The sequence below is a fragment of the Schistocerca serialis genome, chromosome 8, assembly GCF_023864345.2.
Source record: "Schistocerca serialis cubense isolate TAMUIC-IGC-003099 chromosome 8, iqSchSeri2.2, whole genome shotgun sequence".
In the NCBI taxonomy this organism is placed as follows: Eukaryota; Metazoa; Arthropoda; class Insecta; order Orthoptera; family Acrididae; genus Schistocerca; species Schistocerca serialis.
In genome coordinates, this window is record NC_064645.1 from 18,218,094 (window position 1) to 18,239,364 (window position 21,271).

Genomic DNA, 21,271 nt, shown 5'->3' on the forward strand with positions numbered 1-21,271 from the left:
TGGTCACTCAGATATTCTGCGATTTGTGCCCTATCACTCTTGTTAAGCAAATATATTTTCCTTCCTTTCTTGGCATTTCTTATTACACTTGTAGTCATTGATGCAACCACTGACTTATGATCACTGATACCCTCTTCTACATTCACGGAGTCGAAAAGTTCCGGTCTATTTGTTGCTATGAGGTCTAAAACGTTAGCTTCACGAGTTGGTTCTCTAACTATCTGCTCGAAGTAATTCTCGGACAAGGCAGTCAGGATAATGTCACAAGAGCCTCTGTCCCTGGCTCCAGTTCTGATTGTGTGACTATCCCATTCTATACCTGGTAGATTGAAGTCTCCCCCTATTACAATAGTATGATCACGAAACTTCTTCACGACGTTCTGCAGGTTCTCTCTGAGGCGCTCAACTACTACTGTTGCTGATGCAGGTGGTCTATAGAAGCATCCGACTATCATATCTGACCCACCTTTGATACTTAACTTAACCCAGATTATTTCACATTCGCATTCGCTAATAACTTCACTGGATATTATTGAATTCTTTACTGCTATAAATACTCCTCCACCATTGGCGTTTATCCTATCCTTGCGGTATATATTCCATTCTGTGTCTAGGATTTCGTTACTGTTCACTTCCGGTTTTAACCAACTTTCCGTTCCTAATACTATATGCGCACTATTTCCTTCAATAAGAGATACTAATTCAGGAACCTTGCCCTGGATACTCCTGCAGTTTACCAACATTACGTTAACTTTTCCTGTTTTTGGTCTCTGAGGACGGACATTCTTTATCAACGATGATAATGTCCTCTCTGGTAAGCCGTCAGGTATTTTATCGTTTCGCCCAAGGGGGGGTCCCTCTAACCTAAAAAACCCCCGTGTGCACGCCACACGTACTCTGCTACCCTAGTAGCTGCTTCCGGTGTGTAGTGCACGCCTGACCTGTCTAGGGGGGCCCTACAGTTCTCCACCCAATAACGGAGGTCGATGAATTTGCAACCATTATAGTCGCAGAGTCGTCTGAGCCTCTGGTTTACACCCTCCACACGGCTCCAAACCAGAGGACCGCGATCGACTCTGGGCACTATGCTGCAGATATTAAGCTCAGCTTGCACTCCGCGTGCGATGCTGGTTGTCTTCACCAAATCAGCCAGCCGCCGGAAGGAACCAAGGATGGCCTCAGAACCCAAGCGGCAGGCGTCATTCGTTCCGACATGTGCTACTATCTGCAGCCGGTCACACCCAGTGCGTTCAATAGCTGCCGGAAGGGCCTCCTCCACATTACGGACGAGACCCCCCGGCAAGCACACCGAGTGCACACTGGCATTCTTCCCCGACCTACCCGCTATTTTCCTGAGGGGCTCCATAACCCGCCTAACGTTGGAGCTCCCTATAACTAATAGGCCCGCCCTCTGTGACTGACGGGACCTTGCCGGAGAATCGGCCACTGGCCCAACAGGCGAGGCACCCTGTGGTGGCTCGGAAACGATGTCATCACCACTAGGAAGCACCCCGTACCTGTTGGAAAGGGGTAAGGCAGCTGCCACGCGGCCAGATCCCACCTTCGCCTTTCGGCCAGGCACGCGCGAGCCCACCACTGTCCGCCATTCACCCTGGAGTGATGGCTGACCGGTAAGATGCTCACTGCCGGAAGACGCAGCGACATCAGGGGTTCCATGTGATTCCAAGGCCACCGAAGTAGGCATAGGTCTCATCACAGTTGCCCCAACGCCACTACGAGCCGACGCCTGCGCCTCGAGCTCGATGAGCCTAACAGACAAAGCCTCCACCTGCCCCCGAAGAGTGGCCAATCCTCCTTGCGTCCGCTCACAACAACCACAGCCCCTACACATGACTATGTTTACCCTACTCTATACGGTGACAAATTCCCAAGATAATCTTCTGATGAGCTACTCTGATAATCAAGAAACACTCACTGAAATACGAGACGCGAAAACTACGCTAGGTTTTCCCAGAAAAACTATTTAAAAGCTAAGCGCAGCAAATAAGTACAAAAACGCTTTATACAAACAGTACTCGCTGCTGCTGGTGCTGTCGCTCTGGCTGTCACAAGACAACTGCTGATTCAAGTGACTAGTGGCTAACGGCCGCGAAACAAACTAAAGACGGTTTTAGGGCGCTTTCTGTTCTAAACGATCAAGAAAACACTAAGAAATCTAACACGAAAACTACGTAAAGTTTTATCAAGAACTGTTAGTTACTATGCAGAGCAGATAAACACAAATAGAACCCCTTCCTTAGTGGAAGGTCGTAAACAAAATGCAAAATAAACGCTTTATACAAACACTACTCGCTGCTGCTGTCGCTCGGGCTGTCACAAGACAACTGCTGATTCAGGTGACGGTAGGAAGAGTCAGTCTTCTTGTACTTAAGTCGTCATTGTGCCTTTTGTATTTAATTCCGATGCAATTTCTGTGTCTCGTCGTCAATAAGAAGATCCAAGGGATACAGTAAACCTGAAGTGAGGCATCGGAATCTGTAACTGTTGTCACAGTAATGGTTCAAAACATAGACAGTAGGAAGAGTCAGTCTTCTTGTACTTAAGTCGGCATTGTGCCTTTTGTATTTAATTCCGATGCAATTTCTGTGTTTCATCATCAATAAGAAGCTGCAAGGGATACAGTAAACCTGAAGTGAGGCATCGGAATCAATAACTAGTGTCACAGGAATGGTTCAAAACATAGTCAGTATGAAGAGTCAGTCTTCTTGTACTTAAGTCGGCATGGTGCCTTTTGTATTTAATTCCGATGCAATTTCTGTGTTTCATCGTCAATAAGAAGGTCCATTGGAAACAGAAAACATATAGTGAAGCATAGGAATCTAATACTGGTCTCACAGGAAATGTTCAAACATAGTCAGTAAGTAGAGTCAGTCTTCTTGTACTTAAGTCGGCATTGTGCCTTTTCTATTTAATTCCGATGCAATTTCTGTGTTTCATCGTCAGTACGACGGTCAGAGGGATACAGTAAACCTGAAGTGAAACATCGGAATCTATAACTAGTGTCACAGGAATGGTTCAAAACATAGACAGTAAGAAGAGTCAGTCTTATTGTACTTAAGTCGGCATTGTGCCTTTTGTATTTAATTCCGATGCAATTTCTGTGTTTCATCGTCCGTACGACGGTCGGTGGGATACCGTAAACTTGAAGTGAAGCATCGGAATCTACAACTAGTGTCACAGGAATGGTTCAAAACATGGACAGTAAGAAGAGTCAGTCTTCTTGCACTTAAGTCGGCATTGTGCCTTTTGTATTTAATTCCGATGCAATTTCTGTGTTTCATCTTCAATAAGAAGGTGAAAGGGATACAGTAAAACTGAAGTGAAGCATCGGAATCTATAACTAGTGTCACAGGAATGGTTCATAACATAGACAGTAAGAAGATTCAGTCTTCTTGTACTTATGTCGCCATTGTGCCTTCTGTATTTAATTCCGATGCGATTTCTGTGTTTCATCGTCAATAAGAAGGTTAGCTGGAGACAGTATACCTGAAGTGAAACTTCGGAATCTATAACTAGTGTCACAGGAATGGTTCAAACCATAGACAGGAAAAAGTGTCAGTTATCTTGTACTGAAGTCGGCATTGTGCATTTTCTATTTAATTCCGATGCAATTTCTGTGTTCGTCGTCAATAAGAACGTCCAAGGGATACAGTAAACCTGATGTGAAGCATCGGAATCTAAAACCGGTCTCACAGGAATGGATCAAAACATAGACAGTAAGAAGAGCCAGACTACTTTACTTGAGTTGGAATTGGGCCTTTTGAATTTAATTCCGATGCAATTTCTGTATTTCATCGTCAATAAGACGGTCAGAGGAATACAGTAAAACCGAAGTGAAGCATCGGAATCTATAACTAGTGTCACAGGAATGGTTCAGAACATAGACAGAAAGAAGAGTCAGTTTTCTTGTACTTAAGTCATCATTGTGCCTTTTGTATTTAATTCCGATGCAATTTCTGTGTTTCATCGTCAATAAGAAGGTCACAGGGATACAGTAAACCTGAAGTGAAGCATCAGAATCTGTAATTAGTGTCACAGGAATGGTTCAAAACATAAACGGTAAAAAGAGTCAATCTTCTTGTACTTGAGTCGGCATTGTGCCTTTTGTATTTAATTCCGATGCAATTTCTGTGTTTCATCGTCAATAAGAAGGTCAGCTGGAAACAGTAAACCTGAAGAGAAGCATCGGAATCCGTAACTAGATTCATAGGAATGGTTCAAAGCATAGACAGGAAGAAGAGCTAGTCTTCTTGTACTTGAGTCGGCATTGTGCCTTTTGTATTTAATTCCGATGCAATTTCTGTGTTTCAACGTCAATACGACGGTCAGAGGGACACAGTAAACCTCAAGTGAAGCATCGGAATCTATAACTAGGGTCACAGGAATGGTTCAAAACATAGACAGTAAGAAGAGTCAGTCTTCTAGTACTTGAGTCGGCATTGTGCCTTTTGTATTTAATTCCGATGCAATTTCTGTGTTTCATCGTCAATAAGAGTGTCAAGGGGTACAGTAAAACTGAAGTGAAACATCGGAATCTATAACTACTGTCACAGGAATGTATCAAAACATAGACAGTAAGAAGAGTCAGTCTTCTTGTACTTAAGTCGGCATTGTGCCTTTTGTATTTAATTCCGATGCAATTTCTGTGTTTCATCGTCAATAAGAAGGTCAGCTGGATACAGTAAACCTGAAGTGAAGCGTCTTAATCTATAACTAGTGTCACAGGAATGGTTCAAACATAGATATTCCGAAGAGTCCATTTTCTTGTACATAAGTCGGCATTGTGCCTTTTCTATTTAATTCCGATGCAATTTCTGTGTTTCGTCGTCAATAAGAAGTTCCCAGGGATACAGTAAACCTGAAGTGAAGCATCGGAATCTAAACCGGTCTCACAGGAAAGGTTCAAAACATAGAAAGTAAGAAGTGCCAGACCTCTTGTACCTGAGTCGGCATTTTGCCTTTTGTATTTAATTCCGATGCAATTTCTGTGTTTCATCGTTAATTAGACGGTCAGAGGGATACAGTAAACCTGAAGTGCAGCATCGGAATCTATAACCATTGTCTTAGGAATGGTTCAAAACATAGACAGTAGAATGAGTCAGTCTTCTTGTACTTATGTCGGCATTGTGCCTTTTGTATTTAATTTTGATGTAATTTCTGTGTTTCATCGTCAATAAGAAGGTCAGCTGGATACAGTAAACCTGAAGTGAAGCATCGGAATCTTTAACTAGTGTCACAGGAATGGTTCAAAACATACACAGTAAGAAGAGTCAGTCTTCTTGTACTTAGGTCGGCATTGTGCCTTTTGTATATAATTCCGATGCAATATCTGTGTTTCATCGTCTATAAGAAGGTCGGCTTAATACAGTAAACCTGAAGTGAAGCATCGGAATCTAAGACTAGTGTCATAGGAATGGTTCAAAACATAGACAGTAAGAAGAGCCAGACTTCTTGTACTTGAGTCGGCATTGTGCCTTTTGTATTTAATTCCGATCAATTTTCTGTGTTTGATCGTTATTAAGACGGTCAGTGGGATACAGTAAACCTGAAGTGCAGGATCGGAATCTATAACTAGTGTTACAGGAGTGGTTCAAAACATAGACAGTAAAAAGAGTCAGTCTTCTTGTACTTATGTCGGCATTGTGCCTTTTGTATTTAATTCCGATGCAATTTCTGTGTCTCATCGTCAATAAGAAGGTCACAGGGATACAGTGAAACTGAAGTGAAGCATCGGAATCTATGACTGGTGTCACAGGAATGGTTCAAGACACAGACAGGAAGAAGAGTCAGTCTTCTTGTACTTGAGTCGGCATTTTGCCTTTTGTATTTAATTCCGATGCAATATCTGTGTTTCATCTTCAATAAGAAGGTGAGAGGGATACAGTAAAACTGAAGTGAAGCATCGGAATCTATAACTAGTGTCACGGGAATGGTTCATAACATAGACAGTAAGAAGATTCAGTCTTCTTGTACTTAAGTCGGCATTGTGCTTTTTGTATTTAATTCCGATGCAATTTCTGTGTTTCATCGTCAATAAGAAGGTTAGCTGGAGACAGTAAACCTGAAGTGAAGCATCAGAAACTATAACTAGTGTCACAGGAATGGTTCAAATCATAGACAGGAAATAGGGTCAGTTATCTTGTACTGAAGTCGGCATCGTGCATTTTCTATTTAATTCCGATGCAATTTCTGTGTTCGTCGTCAATAAGAACGTCCAAGAGATACAGTAACCCTGATGTGAAGCATCGGAATCTAAAACCGGTCTCACAGGAAAGGTTCAAAACATATACAGTAAGAAGATCTAGACTACTTGTACTTGAGTTGGAATTGGGCATTTTGTATTTAACTCCGATGCAATTTCTGTGTTTCATTGTCAATAAGATGGTCAGAGGGATACGGTAAAACTGAAGTGAAGCATCGGAATCTATAACTAGTGTCACAGGAATGGTTCAAAACATAGACAGTAAGAAGAGTCAGTTTTTTTGTACTTAAGTCATCATTGTGCCTTTTATATTTAATTCCGATGCAATTTCTGTGTTTCATCGTCAATAAGAAGGTCACAGGGATACAGTAAACCTGAAGTGAAGCATCAGAATCTTTAACTAGTGTCACAGGAATGGTTCAAACATAAATGGTAAGAAGAGTCAATCTTCTTGTACTTGAGTCGGCATTGTGCCTTTTGTATTTCATTCCGATGCAATTTCTGTGTTTCATCGTCAATAAGAAGGTCAGCTGGAAACAGTAAACCTGAAGAGAAGCATCGGAATCCATAACTAGTGTCACAGGAATGGTTCAAAACATAGACAGGAATAAGAGCCAGTCTTCTTGTACTTGAGTCGGCATTGTGCCTTTTGTATTTAATTCCGATGCAATTTCTGTGTTTCATCGTCAATACGACGGTCAGAGGGATACAGTAAACCTGAAGTGAAGCATCGGAATCTATAACTAGTGTCGCAGTAATGGTTCAAAACATAGACAGTAAGAAGAGTCAGTCTTCTAGTACTTGAGTCGGCATTGTGCCTATTGTATTTAATTCCGATGCAATTTCTGTGTTTCATCGTCAATAAGAAGGTCAGAGGGATACAGTAAAACTGAAGTGAAACATCGGAATCTATAACTAGTGTCACAGGAATGTATCAAAACATAGACAGTAAGAAGAGTCAGTCTTCTTGCACTTAAGTCGGCATTGTGACTTTTGTATTTAATTCCGATGCAATTTCTGTGTTTCATCGTCAATAAGAAGGTCAGCTGGATACAGTAAACCTGAAGTGAAGCATCTTAATCTATAACTAGTGTCACAGGAATGGTTCAAAACATAGATATTCAGAAGAGTCCTTCTTCTTGTGCTTAAGTCGGCATTGTGCCTTTTCTATTTAATTCCGATGCAATTTCTGTGTTTCGGCGTCTATAAGAAGGTCCAAGGGATACAGTAAACTTGAAGTGAAGCATCGGAATCTAAAGCCCGTCACACAGGAAAGGTTCAAAACATAGACAGTAAGAAGAACCAGTCTTCTTGAACTTGAGTCGGCATTGTGCCTTTTGTATTTAATTCCGATGCAATTTCTGTGTTTCATCGTCAATAAGAAGGTCAGAGGGATACATTACACCTGAAGTGAAGCATCGCAATCTATAGCTGGTGTCACAGGAATGTATCATAACATAGACAGTAAGAAGAGTCAGTTTTCTTATTCTTAAGTCGGCATTGTGCCTTTTGTATTTAATTCCGATGCAATTTCTGTGTATCATCGTCAATAATGATGTCAGAGGGATACTGTAAACTTGAAGTGAGGCATTGGAATCTATAACTAGTGTCACGGGAATGGTACAGACATACACAGTAAGAAGAGTCAGTTTTCTTTTACTTAAGTCCGCATTGTGCCTTTTGTATTTAATTCCGATGCAATTTCTGTGTTTCGTCGTCAATAAGAAGGTCCAAGGGATACAGTAAACCTGAAGTGAAGCATCGGAATCAAAACCTGTCTCACAGGAAAGGTTCAAAACATAGACAGTAAGAAGAGCCAGACTCCTTGTACCTGAGTCGGCATTGTGCCTTTTGTATTTAATTCCGATGCAATTTCTGTGTTTCATCTTCAGTACTACGGTCGGTGGGATACATTAAACCTGAAGTGAAGCATCAGAATCTATAACTAGTGTCACAGGAATGGTTAAAAACATAGACAGTAAGAAGAGTCAGTCTTCTTGCACTTAAGTCGGCATTGTGCCTTTTGTATTTAATTCCGATTCAATTTCTGTGTTTCATCGACAATAAGAAGGTCACAGGGATACAGTAAAACTGAAGTGAAGCATCGGAATCTATGACTAGTGTCACAGGAATGGTTCAAGACATAGACAGGAAGAAGAGTCAGTCTTCTTGTACTTGAGTCGGCATTTTGCCTTTTGTATTTAATTCCGATGCAATTTCTGTGTTTCATCGTCTATAAGAAGGTCGGCTTAATACAGTAAACCTGAAGTGAAGCATCGGAATCTAAGACTAGTGTCATAGGAATGGTTCAAAACATAGACAGTAAGAAGAGCCAGACTTCTTGTACTTGAGTTGGCATTGTGCCTTTTGTATTTAATTCCGATCAATTTTCTGTGTTTGATCGTTATTAAGACGGTCAGTGGGATACAGTAAACCTGAAGTGCAGGATCGGAATCTATAACTAGTGTTACAGGAGTGGTTCAAAACATAGACAGTAAAAAGAGTCAGTCTTCTTGTACTTATGTCGGCATTGTGCCTTTTGTATTTAATTTTGATGCAATTTCTGTGTATCATCGTCAATAAGAAGGTCAGCTGGATACAGTAAACCTGAAGTGAAGCATCGGAATGTATAAGTAGTGTCACAGGAATGGTTCAAATCATAGACAGGAAATAGGGTCAGTTATCTTGTACTGAAGTCGGCATTGTGCATTTTCTATTTAATTCCGATGCAATTTCTGTGTTCGTCGTCAATAAGAACGTACAAGGAATACAGTAAACCTAAAGTGAAGCATCGGAATCAAAACCGGTCTCACAGGAAAGGTTCAAAACATAGACAGTAAGAAGAGCCAGACTCCTTGTACCTGAGTCGGCATTGTGCCTTTTGTATTTAATTCCGATGCAATTTCTGTGTTTCATCTTCAGTACTATGGTCGGTGGGATACATTAAACCTGAAGTGAAGCATCAGAATCTATAACTAGTGTCACAGGAATGGTTAAAAACATAGACAGTAAGAAGAGTCAGTCTTCTTGCACTTAAGTCGGCATTGTGCCTTTTGTATTTAATTCCGATGCAATTTCTGTGTTTCATCGTCAATAAGAAGGTCACAGGGATACAGTGAAACTAAAGTGAAGCATCGGAATCTATGACTAGTGTCACAGGAATGGTTCAAGACACAGACAGGAAGAAGAGTCAGTCTTCTTGTACTTGAGTCGGCATTTTGCCTTTTGTATTTAATTCCGATGCAATTTCTGTGTTTCATCTTCAATAAGAAGGTGAGAGGGATACAGTAAAGCTGAAGTGAAGCATCGGAATCTATAACTAGTGTCACAGGAATGGTTCATAACATAGACAGTAAGAAGATTCAGTCTTCTTGTACTTGAGTCGGCATTGTGCCTTTTGTATTTAATTCCGATGCAATTTCTGTGTTTCATCGTCAATACGACGGTCAGAGGGATACAGTAAACCTGAAGTGAAGCATCGGAATCTATAACTAGTGTCACAGTAATGGTTCAAAACATAGACAGTAAGAAGAGTCAGTCTTCTAGTACTTGAGTCGGCATTGTGCCTATTGTATTTAATTCCGATGCAATTTCTGTGTTTCATCGTCAATAAGAAGGTCAGAGGGATACAGTAAACCTGATGTGAAGCATCGGAATCTAAAACCGGTCTCACAGGAATGGATCAAAACATAGACAGTAAGAAGAGCCAGACTACTTTACTTGAGTAGGAATTGGGCCTTTTGAATTTAATTCCGATGCCATTTCTGTATTTCATCGTCAATAAGACGGTCAGAGGAATACAGTAAAACCGAAGTGAAGCATCGGAATCTATAACTAGTGTCACAGGAATGGTTCAGAACATAGACAGAAAGAAGAGTCAGTTTTCTTGTACTTAAGTCATCATTGTGCCTTTTGTATTTAATTCCGATGCAATTTCTGTGTTTCATCGTCAATAAGAAGGTCACAGGGATACAGTAAACCTGAAGTGAAGCATCAGAATCTGTAATTAGTGTCACAGGAATGGTTCAAAACATAAACGGTAAAAAGAGTCAATCTTCTTGTACTTGAGTCGGCATTGTGCCTTTTGTATTTAATTCCGATGCAATTTCTGTGTTTCATCGTCAATAAGAAGGTCAGCTGGAAACAGTAAACCTGAAGAGAAGCATCGGAATCCGTAACTAGATTCGTAGGAATGGTTCAAAGCATAGACAGGAAGAAGAGCTAGTCTTCTTGTACTTGAGTCGGCATTGTGCCTTTTGTATTTAATTCCGATGCAATTTCTGTGTTTCAACGTCAATACGACGGTCAGAGGGACACAGTAAACCTCAAGTGAAGCATCGGAATCTATAACTAGGGTCACAGGAATGGTTCAAAACATAGACAGTAAGAAGAGTCAGTCTTCTAGTACTTGAGTCGGCATTGTGCCTTTTGTATTTAATTCCGATGCAATTTCTGTGTTTCATCGTCAATAAGAGTGTCAAGGGGTACAGTAAAACTGAAGTGAAACATCGGAATCTATAACTACTGTCACAGGAATGTATCAAAACATAGACAGTAAGAAGAGTCAGTCTTCTTGTACTTAAGTCGGCATTGTGCCTTTTGTATTTAATTCCGATGCAATTTCTGTGTTTCATCGTCAATAAGAAGGTCAGCTGGATACAGTAAACCTGAAGTGAAGCGTCTTAATCTATAACTAGTGTCACAGGAATGGTTCAAACATAGATATTCCGAAGAGTCCATTTTCTTGTACATAAGTCGGCATTGTGCCTTTTCTATTTAATTCCGATGCAATTTCTGTGTTTCGTCGTCAATAAGAAGTTCCCAGGGATACAGTAAACCTGAAGTGAAGCATCGGAATCTAAACCGGTCTCACAGGAAAGGTTCAAAACATAGAAAGTAAGAAGTGCCAGACCTCTTGTACCTGAGTCGGCATTTTGCCTTTTGTATTTAATTCCGATGCAATTTCTGTGTTTCATCGTTAATTAGACGGTCAGAGGGATACAGTAAACCTGAAGTGCAGCATCGGAATCTATAACCATTGTCTTAGGAATGGTTCAAAACATAGACAGTAGAATGAGTCAGTCTTCTTGTACTTATGTCGGCATTGTGCCTTTTGTATTTAATTTTGATGTAATTTCTGTGTTTCATCGTCAATAAGAAGGTCAGCTGGATACAGTAAACCTGAAGTGAAGCATCGGAATCTTTAACTAGTGTCACAGGAATGGTTCAAAACATACACAGTAAGAAGAGTCAGTCTTCTTGTACTTAGGTCGGCATTGTGCCTTTTGTATATAATTCCGATGCAATATCTGTGTTTCATCGTCTATAAGAAGGTCGGCTTAATACAGTAAACCTGAAGTGAAGCATCGGAATCTAAGACTAGTGTCATAGGAATGGTTCAAAACATAGACAGTAAGAAGAGCCAGACTTCTTGTACTTGAGTCGGCATTGTGAATTTTGTATTTAATTCCGATCAATTTTCTGTGTTTGATCGTTATTAAGACGGTCAGTGGGATACAGTAAACCTGAAGTGCAGGATCGGAATCTATAACTAGTGTTACAGGAGTGGTTCAAAACATAGACAGTAAAAAGAGTCAGTCTTCTTGTACTTATGTCGGCATTGTGCCTTTTGTATTTAATTCCGATGCAATTTCTGTGTTTCATCGTCAATAAGAAGGTCAGCTGGAAACAGTAAACCTGAAGAGAAGCATCGGAATCCATAACTAGTGTCACAGGAATGGTTCAAAACATAGACAGGAATAAGAGCCAGTCTTCTTGTACTTGAGTCGGCATTGTGCCTTTTGTATTTAATTCCGATGCAATTTCTGTGTTTCATCGTCAATACGACGGTCAGAGGGATACAGTAAACCTGAAGTGAAGCATCGGAATCTATAACTAGTGTCGCAGTAATGGTTCAAAACATAGACAGTAAGAAGAGTCAGTCTTCTAGTACTTGAGTCGGCATTGTGCCTATTGTATTTAATTCCGATGCAATTTCTGTGTTTCATCGTCAATAAGAAGGTCAGAGGGATACAGTAAAACTGAAGTGAAACATCGGAATCTATAACTAGTGTCACAGGAATGTATCAAAACATAGACAGTAAGAAGAGTCAGTCTTCTTGCACTTAAGTCGGCATTGTGACTTTTGTATTTAATTCCGATGCAATTTCTGTGTTTCATCGTCAATAAGAAGGTCAGCTGGATACAGTAAACCTGAAGTGAAGCATCTTAATCTATAACTAGTGTCACAGGAATGGTTCAAAACATAGATATTCAGAAGAGTCCTTCTTCTTGTGCTTAAGTCGGCATTGTGCCTTTTCTATTTAATTCCGATGCAATTTCTGTGTTTCGGCGTCTATAAGAAGGTCCAAGGGATACAGTAAACTTGAAGTGAAGCATCAGAAACTATAACTAGTGTCACAGGAATGGTTCAAATCATAGACAGGAAATAGGGTCAGTTATCTTGTACTGAAGTCGGCATCGTGCATTTTCTATTTAATTCCGATGCAATTTCTGTGTTCGTCGTCAATAAGAACGTCCAAGAGATACAGTAACCCTGATGTGAAGCATCGGAATCTAAAGCCCGTCACACAGGAAAGGTTCAAAACATAGACAGTAAGAAGAACCAGTCTTCTTGAACTTGAGTCGGCATTGTGCCTTTTGTATTTAATTCCGATGCAATTTCTGTGTTTCATCGTCAATAAGAAGGTCAGAGGGATACATTACACCTGAAGTGAAGCATCGCAATCTATAGCTGGTGTCACAGGAATGTATCATAACATAGACAGTAAGAAGAGTCAGTTTTCTTATTCTTAAGTCGGCATTGTGCCTTTTGTATTTAATTCCGATGCAATTTCTGTGTATCATCGTCAATAATGATGTCAGAGGGATACTGTAAACTTGAAGTGAGGCATTGGAATCTATAACTAGTGTCACGGGAATGGTACAGACATACACAGTAAGAAGAGTCAGTTTTCTTTTACTTAAGTCCGCATTGTGCCTTTTGTATTTAATTCCGATGCAATTTCTGTGTTTCGTCGTCAATAAGAAGGTCCAAGGGATACAGTAAACCTGAAGTGAAGCATCGGAATCAAAACCTGTCTCACAGGAAAGGTTCAAAACATAGACAGTAAGAAGAGCCAGACTCCTTGTACCTGAGTCGGCATTGTGCCTTTTGTATTTAATTCCGATGCAATTTCTGTGTTTCATCTTCAGTACTACGGTCGGTGGGATACATTAAACCTGAAGTGAAGCATCAGAATCTATAACTAGTGTCACAGGAATGGTTAAAAACATAGACAGTAAGAAGAGTCAGTCTTCTTGCACTTAAGTCGGCATTGTGCCTTTTGTATTTAATTCCGATTCAATTTCTGTGTTTCATCGACAATAAGAAGGTCACAGGGATACAGTAAAACTGAAGTGAAGCATCGGAATCTATGACTAGTGTCACAGGAATGGTTCAAGACATAGACAGGAAGAAGAGTCAGTCTTCTTGTACTTGAGTCGGCATTTTGCCTTTTGTATTTAATTCCGATGCAATTTCTGTGTTTCATCGTCTATAAGAAGGTCGGCTTAATACAGTAAACCTGAAGTGAAGCATCGGAATCTAAGACTAGTGTCATAGGAATGGTTCAAAACATAGACAGTAAGAAGAGCCAGACTTCTTGTACTTGAGTTGGCATTGTGCCTTTTGTATTTAATTCCGATCAATTTTCTGTGTTTGATCGTTATTAAGACGGTCAGTGGGATACAGTAAACCTGAAGTGCAGGATCGGAATCTATAACTAGTGTTACAGGAGTGGTTCAAAACATAGACAGTAAAAAGAGTCAGTCTTCTTGTACTTATGTCGGCATTGTGCCTTTTGTATTTAATTTTGATGCAATTTCTGTGTATCATCGTCAATAAGAAGGTCAGCTGGATACAGTAAACCTGAAGTGAAGCATCGGAATCTATAAGTAGTGTCACAGGAATGGTTCAAATCATAGACAGGAAATAGGGTCAGTTATCTTGTACTGAAGTCGGCATTGTGCATTTTCTATTTAATTCCGATGCAATTTCTGTGTTCGTCGTCAATAAGAACGTACAAGGAATATAGTAAACCTAAAGTGAAGCATCGGAATCAAAACCGGTCTCACAGGAAAGGTTCAAAACATAGACAGTAAGAAGAGCCAGACTCCTTGTACCTGAGTCGGCATTGTGCCTTTTGTATTTAATTCCGATGCAATTTCTGTGTTTCATCTTCAGTACTATGGTCGGTGGGATACATTAAACCTGAAGTGAAGCATCAGAATCTATAACTAGTGTCACAGGAATGGTTAAAAACATAGACAGTAAGAAGAGTCAGTCTTCTTGCACTTAAGTCGGCATTGTGCCTTTTGTATTTAATTCCGATGCAATTTCTGTGTTTCATCGTCAATAAGAAGGTCACAGGGATACAGTGAAACTAAAGTGAAGCATCGGAATCTATGACTAGTGTCACAGGAATGGTTCAAGACACAGACAGGAAGAAGAGTCAGTCTTCTTGTACTTGAGTCGGCATTTTGCCTTTTGTATTTAATTCCGATGCAATTTCTGTGTTTCATCTTCAATAAGAAGGTGAGAGGGATACAGTAAAGCTGAAGTGAAGCATCGGAATCTATAACTAGTGTCACAGGAATGGTTCATAACATAGACAGTAAGAAGATTCAGTCTTCTTGTACTTGAGTCGGCATTGTGCCTTTTGTATTTAATTCCGATGCAATTTCTGTGTTTCATCGTCAATACGACGGTCAGAGGGATACAGTAAACCTGAAGTGAAGCATCGGAATCTATAACTAGTGTCACAGTAATGGTTCAAAACATAGACAGTAAGAAGAGTCAGTCTTCTAGTACTTGAGTCGGCATTGTGCCTATTGTATTTAATTCCGATGCAATTTCTGTGTTTCATCGTCAATAAGAAGGTCAGAGGGATACAGTAAAACTGAAGTGAAACATCGGAATCTATAACTAGTGTCACCGGAATGTATCAAAACATAGACAGTAAGAAGGTCAGTCTTCTTGCACTTAAGTCGGCATTGTGCCTTTTGTATTTAATTCCGATGCAATTTCTGTGTTTCATCGTCAATAAGAAGGTCAGCTGGATACAGTAAACCTGAAGTGAAGCATCTTAATCTATAACTAGTGTCACAGGAATGGTTCAAAACATAGATATTCAGAAGAGTCCTTCTTCTTGTGCTTAAGTCGGCAATTTGCCTTTTCTCTTTAATTCCGATGCAATTTCTGTGTTTCGGCGTCTATAAGAAGGTCCAAGGGATACAGTAAACTTGAAGTGAAGCATCGGAATCTAAAGCCCGTCACACAGGAAAGGTTCAAAACATAGACAGTAAGAAGAACCAGTCTTCTTGAACTTGAGTCGGCATTGTGCCTTTTGTATTTAATTCCGATGCAATTTCTGTGTTTCATCGTCAATAAGAAGGGAAGAGGGATACATTAAACCTGAAGTGAAGCATCGCAATCTATAGCTGGTGTCACAGGAATGTATCAAAACATAGACAGTAAGAAGAGTCAGTTTTCTTATTCTTAAGTCGGCATTGTGCCTTTTGTATTTAATTCCGATGCAATTTCTGTGTATCATCGTCAATAATGATGTCAGAGGGATACTGTAAACTTGAAGTGAGGCATTGGAATCTATAACTAGTGTCACGGGAATGGTTCAGACATAGACAGTAAGAAGAGTCAGTTTTCTTTTACTTAAGTCCGCATTGTGCCTTTTGTATTTAATTCCGATGCAATTTCTGTGTTTCGTCGTCAATAAGAAGGTCCAAGGGATACAGTAAACCTGAAGTGAAGCATCGGAATCAAAACCGGTCTCACAGGAAAGGTTCAAAACATAGACAGTAAGAAGAGCCAGACTCCTTGTACCTGAGTCGGCATTGTGCCTTTTGTATTTAATTCCGATGCAATTTCTGTGTTTCATCTTCAGTACTACGGTCGGTGGGATACATTAAACCTGAAGTGAAGCATCAGAATCTATAACTAGTGTCACAGGAATGGTTAAAAACATAGACAGTAAGAAGAGTCAGTCTTCTTGCACTTAAGTCGGCATTGTGCCTTTTGTATTTAATTCCGATTCAATTTCTGTGTTTCATCGACAATAAGAAGGTCACAGGGATGCAGTAAAACTGAAGTGAAACATCGGAATCTATGACTAGTGTCACAGGAATGGTTCAAGACATAGACAGGAAGAAGAGTCAGTCTTCTTGTACTTGAGTCGGCATTTTGCCTTTTGTATTTAATTCCGATGCAATTTCTGTGTTTCATCGTCTATAAGAAGGTCGGCTTAATACAGTAAACCTGAAGTGAAGCATCGGAATCTAAGACTAGTGTCATAGGAATGGTTCATAACATAGACAGTAAGAAGAGCCAGACTTCTTGTACTTGAGTTGGCATTGTGCCTTTTGTATTTAATTCCGATCAATTATCTGTGTTTGATCGTTATTAAGACGGTCAGTGGGATATAGTAAACCTGAAGTGCAGGATCGGGATCTATAACTAGTGTTACAGGAGTGGTTCAAAACATAGACAGTAAAAAGAGTCAGTCTTCTTGTACTTATGTCGGCATTGTGCCTTTTGTATTTTATTTTGATGCAATTTCTGTGTATCATCGTCAATAAGAAGGTCAGCTGGATACAGTAAACCTGAAGTGAAGCATCGGAATGTATAAGTAGTGTCACAGGAATGGTTCAAATCATAGACAGGAAATAGGGTCAGTTATCTTGTACTGAAGTCGGCATTGTGCATTTTCTATTTAATTCCGATGCAATTTCTGTGTTTCATCGTCAATAAGAAGGTTAGCTGGAAACAGTAAACCTGAATTGAAGCATCGGAATCTATAACTAGTGTCACAGGAATGGTTCAAATCATAGACAGGAAATAGGGTCAGTTATCTCTTACTGAAATCGGCATTGTGCATTTTCTATTTAATTCCGATGCAATTTCTGTGTTCGTCGTCAATAAGAACGTCCAAGAGATACAGTAACCCTGATGTGAAGCATCGGAATCTAAAACCGGTCTCACAGGAAAGGTTCAAAACATAGACAGTAAGAAGAGCCAGACTACTTGTACTTGAGTTGGAATTGGGCATTTTGTATTTAATTCCGATGCAATTTCTGTGTTTCATTGTCAATAAGATGGTCACTGGGATACAGTAAAACTGAAGTGAAGCATCGGAATCTATAACTAGTGTCACAGGAATGGTTCAAAACATAGACAGTAAGAAGAGTCAGTTTTTTTGTACTTAAGTCATCATTATGCCTTTTATATTTAATTCCGATGCAATTTCTGTGTTTCATCGTCAATAAGAAGGTCACAGGGATACAGTAAACCTGAAGTGTAGCATCAGAATCTTTAACTAGTGTCACAGGAATGGTTCAAACATAAACGGTAAGAAGAGTCAATCTTCTTGTACTTGAGTCGGCATTGTGCCTATTGTATTTCATTCCGATGCAATTTCTGTGTTTCATCGTCAATAAGAAGGTCAGCTGGAAACAGTAAACCTGAAGAGAAGCATCGGAATCCATAACTAGTGTCACAGGAATGGTTCAAAACATAGACAGGAATAAGAGCCAGTCTTCTTGTACTTGAGTCGGCATTGTGCCTTTTGTACTAAATTCCGATGCAATTTCTGTGTTTCATCGTCAATACGACGGTCAGAGGGATACAGTAAACCTGAAGTGAAGCATTGGAATCTATAACTAGTGTCGCAGTAATGGTTCAAAACATAGACAGTAAGAAGAGTCAGTCTTCTAGTACTTGAGTCGGCATTGTGCCTATTGTATTTAATTCCGATGCAATTTCTGTGTTTCATCGTCAATAAGAAGGTCAGAGGGATACAGTAAAAATGAAGTGAAACATCGGAATCTATAACTAGTGTCACAGGAATGTATCAAAACATAGACAGTAAGAAGAGTCAGTCTTCTTACACTTAAGTCGGCATTGTGCCTTTTTTATTTAATTCCGATGCAATTTCTGTGTTTCATCGTCAATAAGAAGGTCAGCTGGATACAGTAAACCTGAAGTGAAGCATCTTAATCTATAACTAGTGTCACAGGAATGGTTCAAAACATAGATATTCAGAAGAGTCCTTCTTCTTGTGCTTAAGTCGGCATTGTGCCTTTTCTATTTAATTCCGATGCAATTTCTGTGTTTCGGCGTCTATAAGAAGGTCCAAGGGATACAGTAAACTTGAAGTGAAGCATCGGAATCTAAAGCCCGTCACACAGGAAAGGTTCAAAACATAGACAGTAAGAAGAACCAGTCTTCTTGAACTTGACTCGGCATTATGCCTTTTGTATTTAATTCCGATGCAATTCTGTGTTTCATCGTCAATAAGAAGGTCAGAGGGATACATTAAACCTGAAGTGAAGCATCGCAATCTATAGCTGGTGTCACAGGAATGTATCAAAACATAGACAGTAAGAAGAGTCAGTTTTCTTATTCTTAAGTCGGCATTGTGCCTTTTGTATTTAATTCCGATGCAATTTCTGTGTATCATCGTCAATAATGATGTCAGAGGGATACAGTAAACTTGAAGTGAGGCATTGGAATCTATAACTAGTGTCACGGGAATGGTTCAAACATAGACAGTAAGAAGAGTCAGTTTTCTTTTACTTAAGTCCGCATTGTGCCTTTTGTATTTCATTCCGATGCAATTTCTGTGTTTCGTCGTCAATAAGAAGGTCCAAGGGATACAGTAAACCTGAAGTGAAGCATCGGAATCAAAATCGGTCTCACAGGAAAGGTTCAAAACATAGACAGTAAGAAGAGCCAGACTCCTTGTACCTGAGTCGGCATTGTGCCTTTTGTATTTAATTCCGATGCAATTTCTGTGTTTCATCTTCAGTACTACGGTCGGTGGGATACATTAAACCTGAAGTGAAGCATCAGAATGTATAACTAGTGTCACAGGAATGGTTAAAAACATAGACAGTAAGAATAGTCAGTCTTTTTGCACTTAAGTCGGCATTGTGCCTTTTGTATTTAATTCCGATGCAATTTCTGTGTTTCATCGACAATAAGAAGATCACAGGGATACAGTAAAACTGAAGTGAAGCATCGGAATCTATGACTAGTGTCACAGGAATGGTTCAAGACATAGACAGTAAGAAGAGTCAGTTTTTTGTACTTAAGTCATCATTGTGCCTTTTATATTTAATTCCGATGCAATTTCTGTGTTTCATCGTCAATAAGAAGGTCGCAGGGATACAGTAAACCTGAAGTGAAGTATCAGAATCTCTAACTAGTGTCACAAGAATGGTTCAAAACATAAATGGTAAGAAGGGTCAATCTTCTTGTACTTGAGTCGGCATTGTGCCTTTTGTATTTCATTCCGATGCAATTTCTGTGTTTCATCGACAATAAGAAGGTCAGCTGGAAACAGTAAACCTGAAGAGAAGCATCGGAATCCATAACTAGTGTTACAGGAATGGTTCAAAACATAGACAGGAAGAAGAGCCAGTCTTCTTGTACTTGAGTCAGCATTGTGCCTTTTGTATTTAATTCCGGTGCAATTTCTGTGTTTCATCGTCAATACGACGGTCAGAGGGATACAGTAAACCTGAAGTGAAGCATCGGAATCTATAACTAGTGTCACAGGAAAGGTTCAAAACATAGACAGTAAGAAGAGTCAGTCTTCTAGTACTTGAGTCAACATTGTGCCTTTTGTATTTAATTCCGATGCAATTTCTGTGTTTCATCGTCAATCAGAAGGTCAGAGGGATACAGTAAAACTGAAGTGAAACATCGGAATCTATAACTAGTGTCACAGGAATGTATCAAAACATAGACAGTAAGAAGAGTCAGTCTTCTTGCACTTAAGTCGGCATTGTGCCTTGTGTATTTAATTCCGATGCAATTTCTGTGTTTCATCGTCAATAAGAAGGTCAGCTGGAGACAGTAAACCTGAAGTGAAGCATCTTAATCTATAATTAGTGTCACAGGAATAGTTCAAAACATAGATATTCAGAAGAGTCCTTTTTCTTGTACTTAAGTCGCCATTGTGCCTTTTCTTTTTAATTCCCATGCAATTTCTGTGTTTCGTCGTCAATAAGAACGTCCCAGGGATACAGTAAACCTGAAGTGAAGTATCGGAATCTAAACCGGTCTCACAGGAAAGGTTCAAAACATAGACAGTAAGAAGAGCCAGACTTCTTGTTTCTGAGTCGGCATTGTGCCTTTTGTATTTAATTCCGATGCAATTTCTGTGTTTCATCGTTAATAAGATGGTCAGAGGGATACAGTAAACCTGAAGTGCAGCATCGGAATCTATAACTATTGTCACAGGAATGGTTCATAACCTAGACAGTACAATGAGTCAGTCTTCTTGTACTTATGTCTGCATTGTACCTTTTGTATTTAATTTTGATGTAATTTCTGTGTTTCATCGTCAATAAGAAGGTCAGCTGGATACAGTAAACCTGAAGTGAAGCATCGGAATCATTAACTAGAGTCACAGGAATGGTTCAAAACATAGACAGGAAAAAGAGTTAGTTTTCTTGTACTTATGTCGGCGTTGTGCATTTTCTATTTAATTCCGATGCAATTTCTGTGTTCGTCGTCAATAAGAAGGTCCAAGGAATACAGTAAACCTGGAGTGAAGCACCAGAATCTAAAACCGGTGTCACAGGAGAGGTTCAAAACATAGACAGTAAGAAGAGTCAGTCTTCTTGTACTTAGGTCGGCATTGTGCCTTTTGTATATAATTCCGATGCCATTTCTGTGTTTCATCGTCAATAAGAAGGTCAGCTGGATACAGTAAACCTGACGTGAAGCATCGGAATCTATAACTTGTGTCATAGGAATGATTCAAATCATAGACAGTAAGAAGAGCCAGTCTTCTTGTACTTGAGTCGGCATTGTGCCTTTTCTATTTAATTCCGATCAATTTTCTGTGTTTGATCGTCAATAAGAATGTCAGAGGGATAGAGTAAACCAGAAGTGAAGCATCGGAATCTATAACTAGTGTCACAGGAATGGTTCAAATCATAGACAGTAGGTAGAGTCAGTCTTCT